General features: G+C 33.6%; 1 long non-coding RNA gene across 1 annotated transcript in view; it reads left to right on the top strand.

Moving 5' to 3' along the window:
• The window catches only part of LOC129223207 (uncharacterized), a 25,376-nt gene extending 10,469 nt beyond the window's left edge, over positions 1–14,907 (top strand). Inside the window, exons 2-3 of the long non-coding RNA XR_008580624.1 lie at positions 5,159–5,366; positions 14,770–14,907. This is a non-coding gene — a long non-coding RNA (uncharacterized LOC129223207). The remainder of the gene's footprint in view (positions 1–5,158; positions 5,367–14,769) is intronic.
• The last annotated feature ends 1,229 nt before the right edge of the window (positions 14,908–16,136 follow it).

Raw genomic sequence — 16,136 nt, 5'->3', positions numbered from 1 at the left:
CAAATTAAAATCAGATTTTTTTTAAAAAATCGCCAAATTTGTCACCAAGTTGGTGACAAAACTTGGCGGCCAAAAAACTGGCGATATATCGCCAAGTGTCCGCCAAATTATAACATCACTTGAGTTTACATCGAAATTAACAAGGATTTCCGCCCAAAAAGGGGCAAAAGACCCCTTTAGAAACGCCCGAATGCAACCAAAAGGGTTGGAATCTACGTAACAAATTTCAACTTTCTAGGACATACCATTCTTGAGTTATCCGCACATACGCACATCCGCACATACATATATACGTACATACAGACGTCACGAGAAAACTCGTTGTAACTAACTCGGGAATCGTCAAAATGGATATTTCGTGTGTCTAAACGTTATTCGGTACTTATTTACGTGTGGTCGAGTCGAAAAGAAACTCAACATTCATTCGGGGGTGAGCAAAATGGAAATTAAGGTCGATTTTTGAGTGAAATTTTTTTCGCGAATACAATACTTCCTATTTTGTAAAAGGAAGTAAAAACAACCAACAAGAAAAACATAAAGGACAAACAATTAGTGCGCTAAAAGTTTATCAGAAACTGGAATTTATTTGCACTTTACGCTATCCTTTCAGCAAACAGCTTCCCTGATCTTCAGAAGTGTTTTCATAACGCACGAAAACGAAGCACTGTGAATTTATTTATAGACGTAGATCCTGAGTTCTTCGCAAAAGGCTGGAATATTGTGAAACTTATTTGCATATGATAAAAGGCACCATCAATATTTAAAATTTGAATACGGTGTTCTAGTGATACAGGCTTCATGAACAAAATTCTGCATATTTCCAATGATGTGCTTTGGAATTTAAAAAGAAAAAAATGAACGGGAAACAAGAACAGATAGCTTTCATCTATAGACATTAATATTCATAATTGACTTTCCTGAAGCAGTCCTTTTTATTTATTTCTCTTTGCTGATATTAAGAAAAATTCTAGGTAGTTAGCAATTCCTAAGGGAGTTCGAGAATTTTTTATACTTCTGAATCGAAGACGGTATGAAATATTAACGATTCTTCAAGATTAAATTCTGAATGCAAGAAATCTGGTAGTGCATCGAAAATTATTAATGTACATTAATGCTATCTTAAACATACTTAATTTCATTTTTAATCTCAATTATATGGGTCTAAAATTTGACGCGTATGCAAAGTGTGACGCATCCAAGATTATTTTTTGTTTGACATAAAGTGAACACATTTTCGGACGGTTAGCTTATATCAGTGAGACCGACATAAAAATAAGTGAGAAAATTGGGGAAAGAAAGCCTCAGAAAATCTAAGATCATTCTCGAGGTTTATCTATGTATATAAAAATGAATGTTTGTCTGTATGTCATCCATGAACTGAAAAACTACCCGGCAGATTTGGCTGAAACTTTCACCGTTTGTTATTTTTGGTACTGAGAATGTTTATAGACCATTTCGAAAAAAATCCGATCGATAATTCCTTTTTTATTCCAATTTAAGTCACAATCCATTGGATAAATACGAATAAAATGATCGGCTGCTGAAATTAATTCTCGTGAAAGATCTCATTGATAAGAAGTTAGCTGTTGCCATTTTTCTTGAGTTTGAACAAATCAATTCTTTCTTTATTGTTTTATGGCTTTTCATGCAACGGGGGGATTTAAAACTTTTTCTATTTGATATTTTTAGCGATTGATTGATCTTGCAAACTGCGTGAGTACAAAATTTGAGTATAGTCACGGCTTCACTTGATACCTGGACCGATTATTATGAAAATTGCTATCTATATGTATTTTTCCACGGAGAAGGTGCATAATATGCTCATTGAAGCCACTCGCCACCAGGTGGCACTGTAGAGTAGCAACTTCTGCCCCGTTCAACCGATTGTCATGAAAATCAGTAAATGATGTATTTTTTTGTTGGCGTAGCAACGCGCGTCGGGTACAGCTAGTTTTAGATATTTTAACGGGGAATAAACATCCTAGGGTGGTCCAAAAACGCTTTTTTTTTCGGCTAGAGTCCAGGACTCTCCGTATGTTTTTAGACTTACTAATAGTATTATGCTGTAAAAGTTTTAGCTTCATGCTCAAATTTTGAGAGGATGTTCAATTACCCCTTAATTTCACATTAGCCGTAGCATAGAAAATGCCACAAAATTAGAAACATTTAATTTCCCCAGCTGTATTTTGTTTTTTTTTAAATAATTATTTCATTGCAATGAATGTGCATATTAATAGTGTATATTATAATATGTGACATTGTTTTTTCAGCTCAATGTATTTTTAACCCCCCTCCCCACTCCCCATACCTATGAAGTTTAGAGGAGGGGGTTGAGCACCCTCTTTCGGGTCAAATAAGAAGCTAAAATTCTTCCAGTATATTACTATCCACACGTGTTAAAATATTGAAGGGTGTCCTGCTATCTAGGAGAACCTTTTTTTTAACTTGGGTTTTTTTTTTTTTTTTTTTTTTTTGAACCACCCTAAAACACCCCCCATGTGTTCCTATCTGCTACAATATTTTGAAATTTTCATCTCTCTAGCCCTTCAAATGACTGTTAAAGGTTTATTTTATGACCCCTTTTGCTACGAATCAAAATAACGGCTGTGAAACTGTCAAAAACAGAAAAATAGGAGGAGCTATCTCCAAAAAGTGATGAATTTATGGAGGGAGGGGGGCAAGGTGGTCATATTTGGATTCAGTTGATCATTTTACATAGGAACCAATGATATTTGTGTGAGAAGCATTTACATTTTAATAGCCCATTTTTTTTCTTTTTCCTTTTTTTTTTTTTTTTTTGAATCACCCTAAAACACCCCCCATGTCTTCCTAGCCGCTACAGCATTTTGAACTTTTCCTCTCTCTAGCCCTTCAAATGACTGTTAAAGGTTTATTTTATGATCCCTTCTGCTCCGAATCAAAATAACGGCTGTGAAACTGTCAAAAACAGAAAAATAGGAGGAGCTATCTCCAAAAAGTGATGAATTCATGGAGGGGAGGGGGGTAAGGTTGGTCGTATTTGGATTCAGTTGATCATTTTACAAAAGAACCAATGATATTTGTGTGAGAAGCATTTGCATTTAAATAGCTTCTGTTTAAATTTCATCAGCTTTTCATGTTTTTCCTTAAGTGAGCGTCATTATCCCACTACACACATTTTTTGCAACGAATAAAATTCCCATAGAAAGCAAAAAACAGTTCGTTTGCTGTCTTTTTTATAGCTATGTGGCTAACGCAAAATCTTTCCATATTTTTCATTATTTACACCCAATTGCTTAATATCGTTCCAAGAATAGGCTCTTATCCCCAGTCAACACCCTTTCAATTCACCGGTGAAAGTCGACATTCTCTAACATGGATCTTTTGCGGTAACTCACACACCCACTTATATTCACGAGGATAAAAGCATTTCTTTCAAAAAATATGAATTTTGCTCGGATGTTTTTGCCTTATAGCACGCAGAGTTTTCCGTCAAACGTTCAGAAAATTTGACAGCATACAAGAAAACCATTATAATAAGAATTTGAAACAATAAATTCGAAAATTTGATGAAATAGGAACACCTAAAGCAATCAATTTGTCACTGCGCATGTGCGAAAGATAGCAGTTTATAAATTTAATATTCAAATAGATTTGGCAACTCTTCTAAAAAATTCCAGTTGAGTGTCATAATGAATATAATATATTTCAAAATCATTACAAATGAATCTTGAAATACCTGATATATTCATTGTATTCTAGTACAAATTTAGCGGTAAATTACCTAAAATTATGTGCTTCATTTACCAAAATGGAAATGGAATCCAAATGTATAAGAAGGACATTTTATTTTGATACTCCAAACAAACACATTACTGTAACAATACAAAAATCCGGTTACAAAAGAAAACTCATACGCATATTAGGTCACTATAAAATGTTTAAACGAAACTTTTAAAGAATGTTAATTAAATATTTTATACTAAGTTAAAGAAACTGTTTCATATAACGTTAAATAAAACTGGAGTATACTCTTCTACTATAGCATTGCTAGTTAACTTCCTATGCAGAGGAAAGTAATGAAAGATTACTTCCCAACATGCTCGGAAAGTTTTAAATTAGTTTAATTACTAAATTTAGAACATACTCCTCAGCATTTTTAACCCCCGACAAACAATGAAAGGGGGTTATAAGTTTAACGTGTCTGTGTATCTGTGTGTCTGTCTGTGGCACTCTAGCGCCTAAACGGATGGACTGAATTTGAAAAAAAAAAAATTGTTCGAAAAGAGACTTGATGGAGAGTGCTTTTAGCTAGGTTGCATCTTTGGATGACATTAATTAACGAAGACATTAATTAAAAACCTCTGAAAGGTTTTTCACGATTTTTGCAGTGAAAACACAATTGAAATTTAAAAAATTTAATACCAAATAAAGAGAATTTTTTCCGCGACTCATAGAATATGTTTGGAACTTCCACGTTTCATAGAATTCGAATCATAACGTTTTTTTAAAACAGATTTTAATAACTGCAAAGCCTTTATTCACGTGATTGATAACTGAGTTCATTGTTGGCCGACAAGGAAATTAAAAGCAATGATTTAAAATTTTATCTGTTGCCATTTTGTATTTAATAGCAAATAAAATACATGACATTGATTTTCAATATTATAAGGCTTTTAAAAGGATTTTCAACTTTGCCCCTTGATTCCACTAAGTTCCCTATATATACGAGCCGACGCATCAGCTTAAGGTCAGCCTTTTTGGATTGGAGCGCGTTTTTGAGTGGTTGTCTTTTCTGGCAAGTTATCGCGTTTGGTGATTGTTCACTGCGATCGATTATTCGCGGCATGTGAATTGTTTATTAAATAAAATATTATTTTCGGCAAATTTGACGAAATCCGAAACTTTGCTGTGGTAACCCTAGCAGTACAGCAATGGAAATCCGATCCAAAATGGCTAAACTTAAACTGATGCGTCGGCCTATCTATATAGCGGCTCTAGACTCCACAGTTGCGACTCAGTCGGAGGCTTTTAAAATTTCTAATTTTATCGTTATTATTTTTATTTGTAAAATTTCTTGAAGTTATAACTTTAAACTTTTTTTGTGCATAAAATGTCACTCCAAACATTGAATCATGTCTAGCAACAAAGTTTTATAATCTTTACGCCTTGTTTTCAGTTTGAAAAGAAAAGATAATAATGAACTACAGAGTTGTGTGTGGATTTTTGCTCCTGAGCTTACTTCTGCTGAGCCCTTTGGTCATACAAGAAACCCGAGCATTAGCAGTGGACAAAAAAAAGATCATGAAAGCTCTTTTCCTCACCAAACTTGCCCTGAAGAAGAAGAAACTTCTTGTTGTGCCACTCCCAGTCCCCATTATGGTGGAGTAAGTTGCTTTGCGCGATTTTTATTTTGCATATTAATAATCGAGTATAATCGCCCAAGAAGGTCAGTCCCGCTCACACTAAGACCTTATCAAAGCGCCTATTACTGTTTGACCACGGATTGTATGTAATTTGGCATTGTGCCAAGTAAAGACGATTCCATCTGAATGAATCTAGCAGGGGAGAAGTGAAAAGAACGATGGGATTTTGATGCACGCGTTTTATAATGTCACTAGTGCCTTATTCATTTAATGCATTGTCAAAAATAAAAAAAGTGGAAACAAAAATAGTTACCATGGAAACAACAAAAATAAAATAAAATAAGTGGAAACAAAAATAGTTACCATGGAAACAACAAAAATAAAATAAAATAAGTGGAAACAAAAATAGTTACCATGGAAACAACAAAAATAAAATAAATTATTTTCATTTCGTTAAGGAACATAAAGCAAAATGGTAAGTTCAAACCTTTGTTGTGAATAAATAAATCAATTAATTTTTGCTGTGAGAATATAGATCAAATATACTTCAGATTTAAAAAAATGTTGCTGTGAATAAATTTTCATTTTACAAAACTAAGGCTAAGTAATAAAGAGGCAAAAGTGCACATCTGAAACAAACAAACTAACACCCCTATAAACTAATAGATACGTCCATTTCCGCCTATAAACCGGATATTAGCCTTTCCATGTAATCGATGGTCAGACAGTACAGATGTAGTGTGACTAGACGCACAACTCCATAGCAGCAACTACTAGCCTAAAGGGTCGAAGAGAGGCCATGTCAGCCTAGTCATAAACTAGGGGCCCGTCTCTTGAGGAGACCCGGTTTGGAATCGGACTGGTATAAATTTGGCAAGTTTTAGTTGTGCCTTGAAGACCGTCGACCGAATTGACAAGGGGGCCTTGGATCTTGGCGGCCCTGCTAGCCGCCGTAGTAAACGGGTAGAAGTTGTTTGCGGCAAATAAAAGACAGACATTCTGCGCTCGTACGTTGTAATTTGCAGTTTTTCCTTTAAAAATTTAACAATTAGCACTTTCTTATTTGAATTTAACTCCATATTTTCTTTTTTAATATTTTTACTGACGCTTGCCCGTTTACTGGGTGGTTTTGTTTACCCACGGAACAGGTGTCTCGTTGGGCATCTAGTTAATGCTACATCTATGTCACCTACTCGTACCTCATCAGTAGTCACCCAGCTAAAAATAATCTTCAGAAAATCTGCAGAAAAAAAAAATTTTTTGAAGTATTTTTTAAGATTTCTGCAGATTTTTAGACGACAAGCAAAATCTGCTTTTTGTTTTCAAAATAATCTGCAGAAAATCCACACAAAAAAGTTTTCTTTTCAGTCTTCTTTTAATATTCTCCAGATTTTTTAAAAGTAAAAAAAATCTGCAAATTTTCTTCAATTAGATCTACAGAAAATCTACACAAAAAATTCTCTTACAGTTTTCTCTAAATAGTTCGCACGTTTGTAGATATTTTATGGTCACCAGAAAAAAATCTGTATTTCAATTCAAATTATTTCTTAAAGTTTTATTACAGCATAAAAGTTTTTCACACTTTAAATTTTTTTTATATATTTTTTTTTTCAGTTTTTAGAAAATTAAGCACATTTCTTTGTTTCTCTTATTAAAATCAGTAATAAATTACTTAAACTTTTCCCCCAAGAACTTTGATTTATATTTTGATAACTTAAATTGAAATTTAAAAGCATTTCAACACGTTTGAAACATTTACCAAATAAAAAATGTCTGTTTATTGTATTATACAAATAATATGACATGAAAATCAATTTTAATATAAGTGCATGATTCAAATCAAATAAAAGTGAAATTACAATACATAATTTTTTTTTTTTTGAAAACAAAACGATATTGAATAACGCAAGTTATTACATGGTTTGAAAGGGCTTTTAAAAATGTCATTTTCAAGAAGGATACGGATTAGAACAGAGTCAAATTTGTCTCACTTGGAGAAAAATCAGGAAATTGAAATTAAATAAGAACAAATATGACTTGAAATAATGTTCTCGAACGGCGCGCCGTTCGAGTACAAACGCACCGAACGCCAAGCCGCTTACCGTCCACGGAGGCCTCGGTCCGTCCCGCAATATTCGGGTGCCACAAGCACAAGGCTACGAGAGTAGATTACCCCTCGACCAGGTGACGCGTATTGTTTTTTTGCTCCGTCACGGAAACAAATAATTAGGGAAATTTTAAGTTCCATCATTGGAAACCCATGAAAACATATTGGATTCATGCCTCGGTTCACAAAAAGGTAAGACACTTTAAAATTCACCAATTATTATTTGATTAAATTAACTTTTATTTAATAAGTGTATAGTCTATTAGGGTTAGTTTGAAATGTTATGCCTAATCGGAGGTTTTTAATTTTTGAAATTTTTTCTTTTTCACCGATTGACTTAAAATTTTGAGCGAACATTTACGTTGTCAATATCTATTAATAAAAAAAATGTGTTACGATGTCTCAATAATAACCAGCCTAATTAACTTAATTACTTTCCACCACGTGGTCGATTTGGAGGAATTTTTCGGAATTTTTAATTTTTAAAAATAATTCTATTTATTATTTCGTCTTGAAACTTTATACTGATTTTACAATCATAGCGATGTATTTTTGTGACAAATTTGGTTTAATTATTTCAATTTGCATAAACTCCAATTTAATAAAATTTAAATTTTCATTTTGGAGGAGTAGTTCAAGTTTTAATTATATGTTTTATTAAACAAACATGAAACACCACTCTGCAGTGAATTTACTCATTTTTATTAAAGAAATGTCGAAACTTAAAATTAAAAATGTTTTCGGATTTTTATTGCATTAATTTCATTTGTTATTAATTGTTATCTACTATTTTTAATTTGCTGGGTACATTTTTTGCAGTTTATCTACAGATTTTCTGCAGAATATTTAAGTATATTTGAAACATGCTTTCTTCACAAAATCTGCAGAAAAAAATCCGCAGAAAAAATCTGCAGAAAATTTGAGTATATTTGGAACACGCTTTCTGCAAAAAATCTACAGATAAAATCTGCAGATTTTCTTTAGAAAGCATGTTCCAAATATGCTTAAATTTTCTGCAGATTTTTTAAAAAGATTTTCTGCAGATTTTTTTAGCTGGGCATATCAAACCCCTTCCTTTTCGGAAGGACACAAGATCTCTGAATGCCACTGACAAACAGCCAACATGGCCTCCCCTGACTATTTTTTAACTAATTGACCATTTATTAAGTGTTTGAACTTTACTAAAGGCCAGGTCCTCCTAGATCCATTGCTGTTCCTGAATTTCCGTGAGATTTTTAGGTTCATACAGATTGTCTAGCATTGCTCGACAATTTGAGATAGGTAACAACAGCAATAACAAGTACGACCGCAATATGTATAACCGTTCGCCCGTGTAAACATCGTTCGCTTTTGTCATATTCGTCACTCTAATTAACTAGGCAAACCACAAATCTGGTTGAATCAAGTAAATGAATCGTTCTTATAATGTAATTTCACCACATAAATCGCTTGAAATCTCTACATAGTATAAAATGAAGAGTCCAAAAAGCGTCTGTTTGTTTGAACTCGTAAAACTCGAGAACTACCCGGCCGATTGCGCTGAAATTTTCACAACTTGTTCCTTTAAGTCCTGAGAAGGTTTGCAGACCAGTTCGAAAACAATTCGATGAATAGTTCTTTTTTTATTCCAATTTAGGTCCAATTTTCACGTAAATTCCCGAATATGGGGGTGAAAAATTACTTGCAAATAATAGTATTATATATCGTTGGAAAGGGAACAATTTTCTGCATTCTACGCAATTTGTTCCAATGATCTAACTTAATTGCGGCGGGAGTTTTTTAAGTTTTGAGCTCGAATTTTTTTAGGCTTAGCTGAAATTTAGGAACTACTTTCTTCATTAAATCCATCAATAAAAAGTGAAGGAATTGTCCCACAGTTTTCTTTTTGACAGCATTGGATAGAGCTGCTTTTTCTACTTCAGATCTAACTCGACCTTTGGTCGAAAGTTTAACCTTCTATCTCCATTAGAAAAAAAGTTACAAGCGAAATAAATGAAGTTCAAAAATCTGTTCTCTATTCAAGTTTTTAACCATTTTATTTTACGTTTCCACGGTAACGCTTTTTGAATCCATTGTTTATTTTCATCTTTCTCATTTTCAATTCTTAAACTTATTTTATTTTGTGTTTCCATGGTTACGCCTTTTAAATCCATCTTTCTCATATTTATTTTCTTAAAAGTATTTTAGTATCTGTCGTCATTGTTTGGCGAGAAAACTCTGCATGATGGTTTTTTTTTTTCTTTAATTTAATCCTGGTTATTGAAGATACTTCACTTGACGCAATGGTTCTTTTTCAAGGTAGATCTGGCCAAGCCGGGCAACGCAGCTAGTCTCTTATATAACTAAAAACTGAGCGTACCTATGTATCTATGTATGTTCAAGCTTCTTCTCCCGATCGACAGTGAACTGACCATCGAACCAGGTATCGATGGATTCGTAATCTTCCCGTCTTCATGTTTGGCTATTTAACATAATCCTCCAATAATAATTAGCGGAGACATCAATTAGAAACTATTAGTTATGACTCTTAGATTTCAAAATCAAATCCCTATTTTTCGAAGGCTTTCCTCCATTCAAATTATTATTCAGTGCTTCATCTCAACTTTCCGCAATAATGCTTTTATTAAAATGTATAGCGGTGAAGAAAATCATTGAGATGAAAGATCTGTTGCCATTTTTTTTCTCAAATATGAACAAGTAAAATTCTTGTTTTTGTTTTGAGGCTTTTCCTATAATCAGGGGATTTAAAATGTTTACTTTTTTGGGGTTTTCCGCGATCTGCCGCAAAATTTGACTGATTTTTTTTTTCTTTTCTTTTTGTTCAAGCCTGCGGGTTGAACAAGCGTCACTTGACATAACTTTTACTTTCGAGGTGGACCATGCAAAGCCGGGCGACGCAGCTAGTAAAGAAATAAAAATAGTTTACTAAAAGCCATATTCAATTTTAATTCCAACTCAAATATCTGGACATATTTAGTGTTTAAAATATAAAGCTTAATTTTTCTGATCTTAGTCAGCTGAAAATAACTATTTTTATAGGAATGAACCATATACTCAATCACTTTAGAAAGATCAAGATGTTCTTGGATTTTTTGCAGATATTTGGATTCATGGGGGTTGTTTAGCATTGCTAAACATGCCCGAGATAAGTCAAAAAAAAAAAAAAGAAAGATCAAGAAAATATAATCGCTTTTTTCTTTTAACTTTCTGGTTACTAAACAAAAAGGAAAATTTTGCTCTAAATTTGGAAACTTAAAAACAAATAGGTAGACGAAAGTTTGCATTCGAAAACAATTGTATCATTTCATCGTTTCGGACGTAACATTTGCTCACCAGCAAAAACAATGGCCCACCTTAAAAATTCAAAAATAAAAACTTATAATTAATTTCGAATCTTAATTGAACGTTTTTTGTGACTACAATATCAGGACAAAGCAGTTTCACGTTAACTAGAACTTTGTGGCATATAAACGATGCCATTAGTAGTGAAATCCATCAATTTCACAGATATAATATTGACATTTGCATTTGCATTTGCGAAAGTATCTAAAGTGTCGTTTGTGTTGAAATAGTTAATACATGTCAATATGTCTTATGACAACAGGTGGTTCTTGCATCAATTTTATTAACTGAAAAACATACCTAGTATACTAAACTTTGTATTTGGTTTAATCTTTCCTTATTTTTTTCCTCCTATCCTATGTTTTCTTAAGAAGAATCCAATTTAAAGTTTTTTTTTTCCTCCATAGAGACTTTTATTCAGGACCTTTATATCAATGGTACCCGCACGGCTTTGCCCGTAATAGAAAATCAAAAGGTCATTTGGTTCACCTGTATAATTTCAAATAATGGATGGTGAATTTATCGCCAATTTGTTATGCTTGCCCATCTTACGGTTCCACGTTATGATAATTTGGTAATTTACTTTTCCACGTTGCGATAATTTTGCTCCGGAAAATGTTCTTAAAATTGGAATAGAAAGAGAACAAAATCGAATTTTTGAAAAATTGCTTCGAGGTGCACACCCCATGCTACAAAATAACTTTGTGCCAAATTTCATGAAAATCGGCTGAACGGTCCAGGCGCTATGCGCGTCACAGAGATTTAGACATCCTACAGACATCCTCCAGACAGAGAGACTTTCAGCTTATTATTTGTAAAGATAATCAAAATATTGAATTTGCAAACCAATAGCTTTCATGCTACAAAACTAAAAATTCAAGCCACAAAATTTTGTTCTAAGAAGCTTAGTTTTAATTTGCGTCAGGAATTATAATATTCTCACTTCCCTCCTTCTAATTTCCTTTTTCAAGTCACAAATAGATCCTCTTACACCTGTCAAAAGCACAAAACATTTTGTTTGATCGAAAAGCATTCAAACGCTTTTTTAATTCATCCCAGAGATTAAATTTTCCGTGAAGTAAAAATTTGCTGCGTTTGCAAAACTTTAATTTTGCCAATTCGGATATTTTTTGTGATGGTAATGACATTTTGAGCTTAAAAAGTTTTCAAAGAGTTTTTAATTGGAAGATGAAAAACAGTGAAAAACTTATGGTAGTCAACATTTTTTTTTCTACGTCTTGCTTAAAAATAAATATTTTCAAACTCTTTATCGGCAATGCAAAATAAATAAAATGGATGTGCTTTTTTCAATTTCAAACGAGGGAAATAAAAAAAAAATTTCAACCTAGTAAAAGGTTAATGTATTCAACGCGTTCTTAAAATATTTCCTGCTTATTCGTTTTCGACATTCATTTAAAGAAAAATATCGCAGCTACACCAGATTGAGGAATTAAATAATTAATCCATTGTGGGTTTTCAAGCATAAAACATGAACAAAATGTCAACCCACTGATTTTTTCCAGTTAACTATGCAGTTCATATACCAAAACATTGCGGAAATTTACGGAGATAATAAAACATATTCCATTTTAACGAGTTCTTCAAAACAAGCATACCTGCATTTATATTTTTTATGTTAATATACGTAATAAACGTCAGTTTTTTTTTTCATTAGCTTCAATAAAAAAATTTATTGCTTAGGTAAAAAATAACTAAAAAAGTAAGAAATAAAAAAGTAAAATTGAGCTTTATTACTGACTAGTGGTACCCGCACGGCTTTGCCCGTAATAGAAAAATTAAAAGGTCTTTTGGTTCGCCTGTATATTTACAAATAATGTATGGTGAATTTTCTCGCCAATTAGCTTGTACCCATGTTACGGTTCCACGTTATGATAATTTCGTATCTCGCCAATTGGCTTGTGCCCATGTTACGGTTCAACGTTATGATAATTTCGTAATTTACTCGTCCATCTTATGATAAGTTTATTCTTAAAATTGGAATAGAAAAAGAACCACATCGAATTTTCGCAAAATCGCTTCGAGGTGCACACCCGCATGCTACAAACTAACTTTGTGCTAAATTTCATGAAAATCGGCTGAACGGGCTAGGCGCTATGCGCGTCACAGAGATCCAGACATCCTACAGACATCCTCCGGACAGAGAGACTTTCAGTTTTATTATTAGTAAAGATAAGAAGATAAAGATAAAGAAAACTACATTTTACTTAGACTTATCCTTTCAGTGTTGTTAAGAATGCTGAAACCTAACTTTAGGAGTGTCTTTAATACCGAAAATGACAAAAATCATGGTTTTATTTAACTTAAAATCGGTTTTTCTCTTTAAAATTTTAAAGTGTTATGCTACGTTTTATGTTTATATGTCCCTTATCCTACAGAATTAATTAAAATAGAAGTCGTGAGAAGCAAAGGGATGTAAATTGACTTTTTTTAAGTTTTGAGTTAAGCGCGTACGAAGTTTAAACCATAGCTAGGTATCCATTGGAAAGTTTTTCTAAATCAGGCGATATACAGGATTTGTATTTTGAGTAATCCACAAATCAAAATGTTTTACAGTATTTTTTACATAACTTAAAAAGTCTCCAAAGTATACTCAATGCTTGCGTTCGACGAACCTTACCGGTCAACCGGTAAGTAACCGGTTACAAACCGCAGCGTTCTATCAACTATCGGTTACCTCACTGGTTACCATTTTAAGCTGTTGATTGGTTGATTGGAGCACGTGATCATTAGCTGTCACGTGATTAACTAACCGGTCGCTACCGGTCAAGCTCGTCAAACGTAAGCTTTGAGTATCAACCCATTTCTGCAGACGAATTTTTTCTACGCCACCTGAAAGTCAGTAAATAAAATGTTCTTCAGAACAGGCGTGCAAGCTCAAAACGCAGCAAAGCATTGAACAGAGTTTAGCAATCAAACTTTGTGCAAAAAATTTGAACAGATGGGGCTATTGAGTGCAACCATAAATTGCTGCTGATAAGAAGTTTCATCATGATAATGTGCCATGTCACACCTGCTTCGTGGCTAAAGAGTACCTGACGAAAAATATGACATTTTTCGTCAGGTACTCTCAGGTACTTCATAATGATTCCTAAGCCTTCCTACAGTCCCGACTTTGCCCTTGCAGACTTTTCCCTCTTTTTCCGAATAAAGAACGCGACCACAGAGCCCTAGATGCTGTTAACAGTACCCTTCGACGGCCTCAACCGGTCGACAGGTGACTAACCGGTACTAGATAATAATAGTACTATACCGGCTACCAGTTTGTTTCGCACTCTTGGCTTCCTTAAGAGGTTTTCCATCTCCAGCTCAGTCACTTTCCTATGCCGGGCTGATGAGTGCTAATAAGCACGAAACTGCAGTCCTCGGCTGGAAATGACTGAGCTGGCGGTGTATTTCACGTATTTCTGCTTTAGCCATGTCTAATGGGCGGTAATTTACTGAATAAAACTTACGTAGGTTTAATGCATTAGCTTGGCACCTTCCTCATTCGGCAAGAAATCTGCAAAAGCATTATTATAATCATGGTCATAGATAAGACAGAACTGCAAGCAAGTACCATGAATCTAACTCGCTTGCAGTTATTGCAAAGCTACGGAATTCGCTCTCATTGAGAGCTTAGTATATCTAAACAGTCAAGCTGAAGCCGATGCACTTATTAAATACGCTCAGTTAACCTTTATACTAGTAGCAAAATATATTTTTCACAAAATTAGAAGTCAACATTCGTGAACTTGTAGCCAATTCAGGGAACGTTTTCAAAAAATACTTGATTTTCTCAGGAAGAGGATGAAAAACTGTGAAATCCCGAAACGTTCTGCAGAAATAATCAGTAACGTTTCGGAAATTTTTCACAGTGTATTTAAAATACAGACTATCTAGTTCCTTCCAGGGCAGCTACAAGAACATACTTATTAAATCAACATTTATTTATTAATATACTCTTTTTCTTTTCAGAAAAAAGCACCATGAGCATCATATCGAACACCATGACTGGAAACATCATGGTTATTAACAGCTTTGAAGCATCACAGCCGCATGTAATCTTAAACTAGCTGTTAACCAAAATAATCTAAATCATCTGTTCAACTCTCATCTTTTCATGCTTCAAGATATGTTTGGTCGTGGAAAAAGAAAAATTATGTACATAATTTCGAAATAAATTGTATATTGTTTTTTTTTACTGTACAGATTTTTCTTGAATCCAAAATAAAATATATAAAGTTAATTTTGCCTTGTTTTTTTTTATATATAAACTAGTGGTACCCGCACGGCTTTGCCCGTAATAGAAAAAATAAAAGTCTTTTGGTTCGCCTGTATTAAAATGTATGGTGAATTAAAATGTATGGTATGACAATATCGTAATTTACTCATCCATCTTATGATAATTTTGTTCTTAAAATTGGAATAGAAAAAGAAACACATCGAATTTTCGAAAAATCGCTTCGAGGTGCAAACCCCATGCTACAAACTAACTTTTTGCCAAATTTCATGAAAATCGGCCGAACGGTTTAGGCGCTATGCGCGTCACACAGATCCTGACAAATAGAGATCCGGACAGAGAGACTTTCAGCTTTATTATTAGTAACTAGTGGTATCCGCACGGCTTTGCCCGTAATAGAAAAAATAAAAGGTCTTATGGTTCGCCTGTATATTTACAAATAATGTATGGTGAATTTTCTCGCCAATTGGCTTGTGCTCATGTTACGGTTCCACGTTATGATAATTTCGTAATTTACTCGTCCATCTTATGATAAATTTGTTCTTAAAATTGGAATAGAAAAAGAACCGCATCGAATTTTCGAAAAATCGCTTCGAGGTGCAAACCACATGCTACAAACTAACTTTGTGCCAAATTTCATGATAATCGGAAGAACGGTCTAGGCGCTATGCGCGTCACACAGATCCTGACAGACAGAAATCCGGACAGAGAGAGATCCTGACAAACAGAGATCAGGACAGATCGACTTTCAGCTTTATTATTTGTTAAGAAGGTGAACACTTGAATGTCTTTTGAAGTACGTACTTCAAAACTTTTTGAAGAATTAATTTCACAAAACCATTAATGTACAGAAAAGATTACATAGGTTAGTAACTCTTATCTTTCACGCACTTCAATGTCAATTTTGTTATAATTTCTCAGTCTTTTTTTGACTTGCTACTGTTATCGGTATTTTTTTTCATCGGCGAAAAATTGTTTATTGTCATTATAAAAATTTATTTTCTAAGTTTATTTATGGTTATCTATAGATATAAAAATGAATGTTTGTCTGTATGTCATCCATGAACTCAAAAACTACCCGGCAGATTTGACTGAAACTTTC

The sequence above is a fragment of the Uloborus diversus genome, chromosome 1 (genome assembly GCF_026930045.1).
Source record: "Uloborus diversus isolate 005 chromosome 1, Udiv.v.3.1, whole genome shotgun sequence".
Lineage (NCBI taxonomy): Eukaryota > Metazoa > Arthropoda > Arachnida > Araneae > Uloboridae > Uloborus > Uloborus diversus.
Note: the sequence above shows the minus strand (reverse complement) of the source record. Positions and strands in the feature narration are given on the sequence as shown.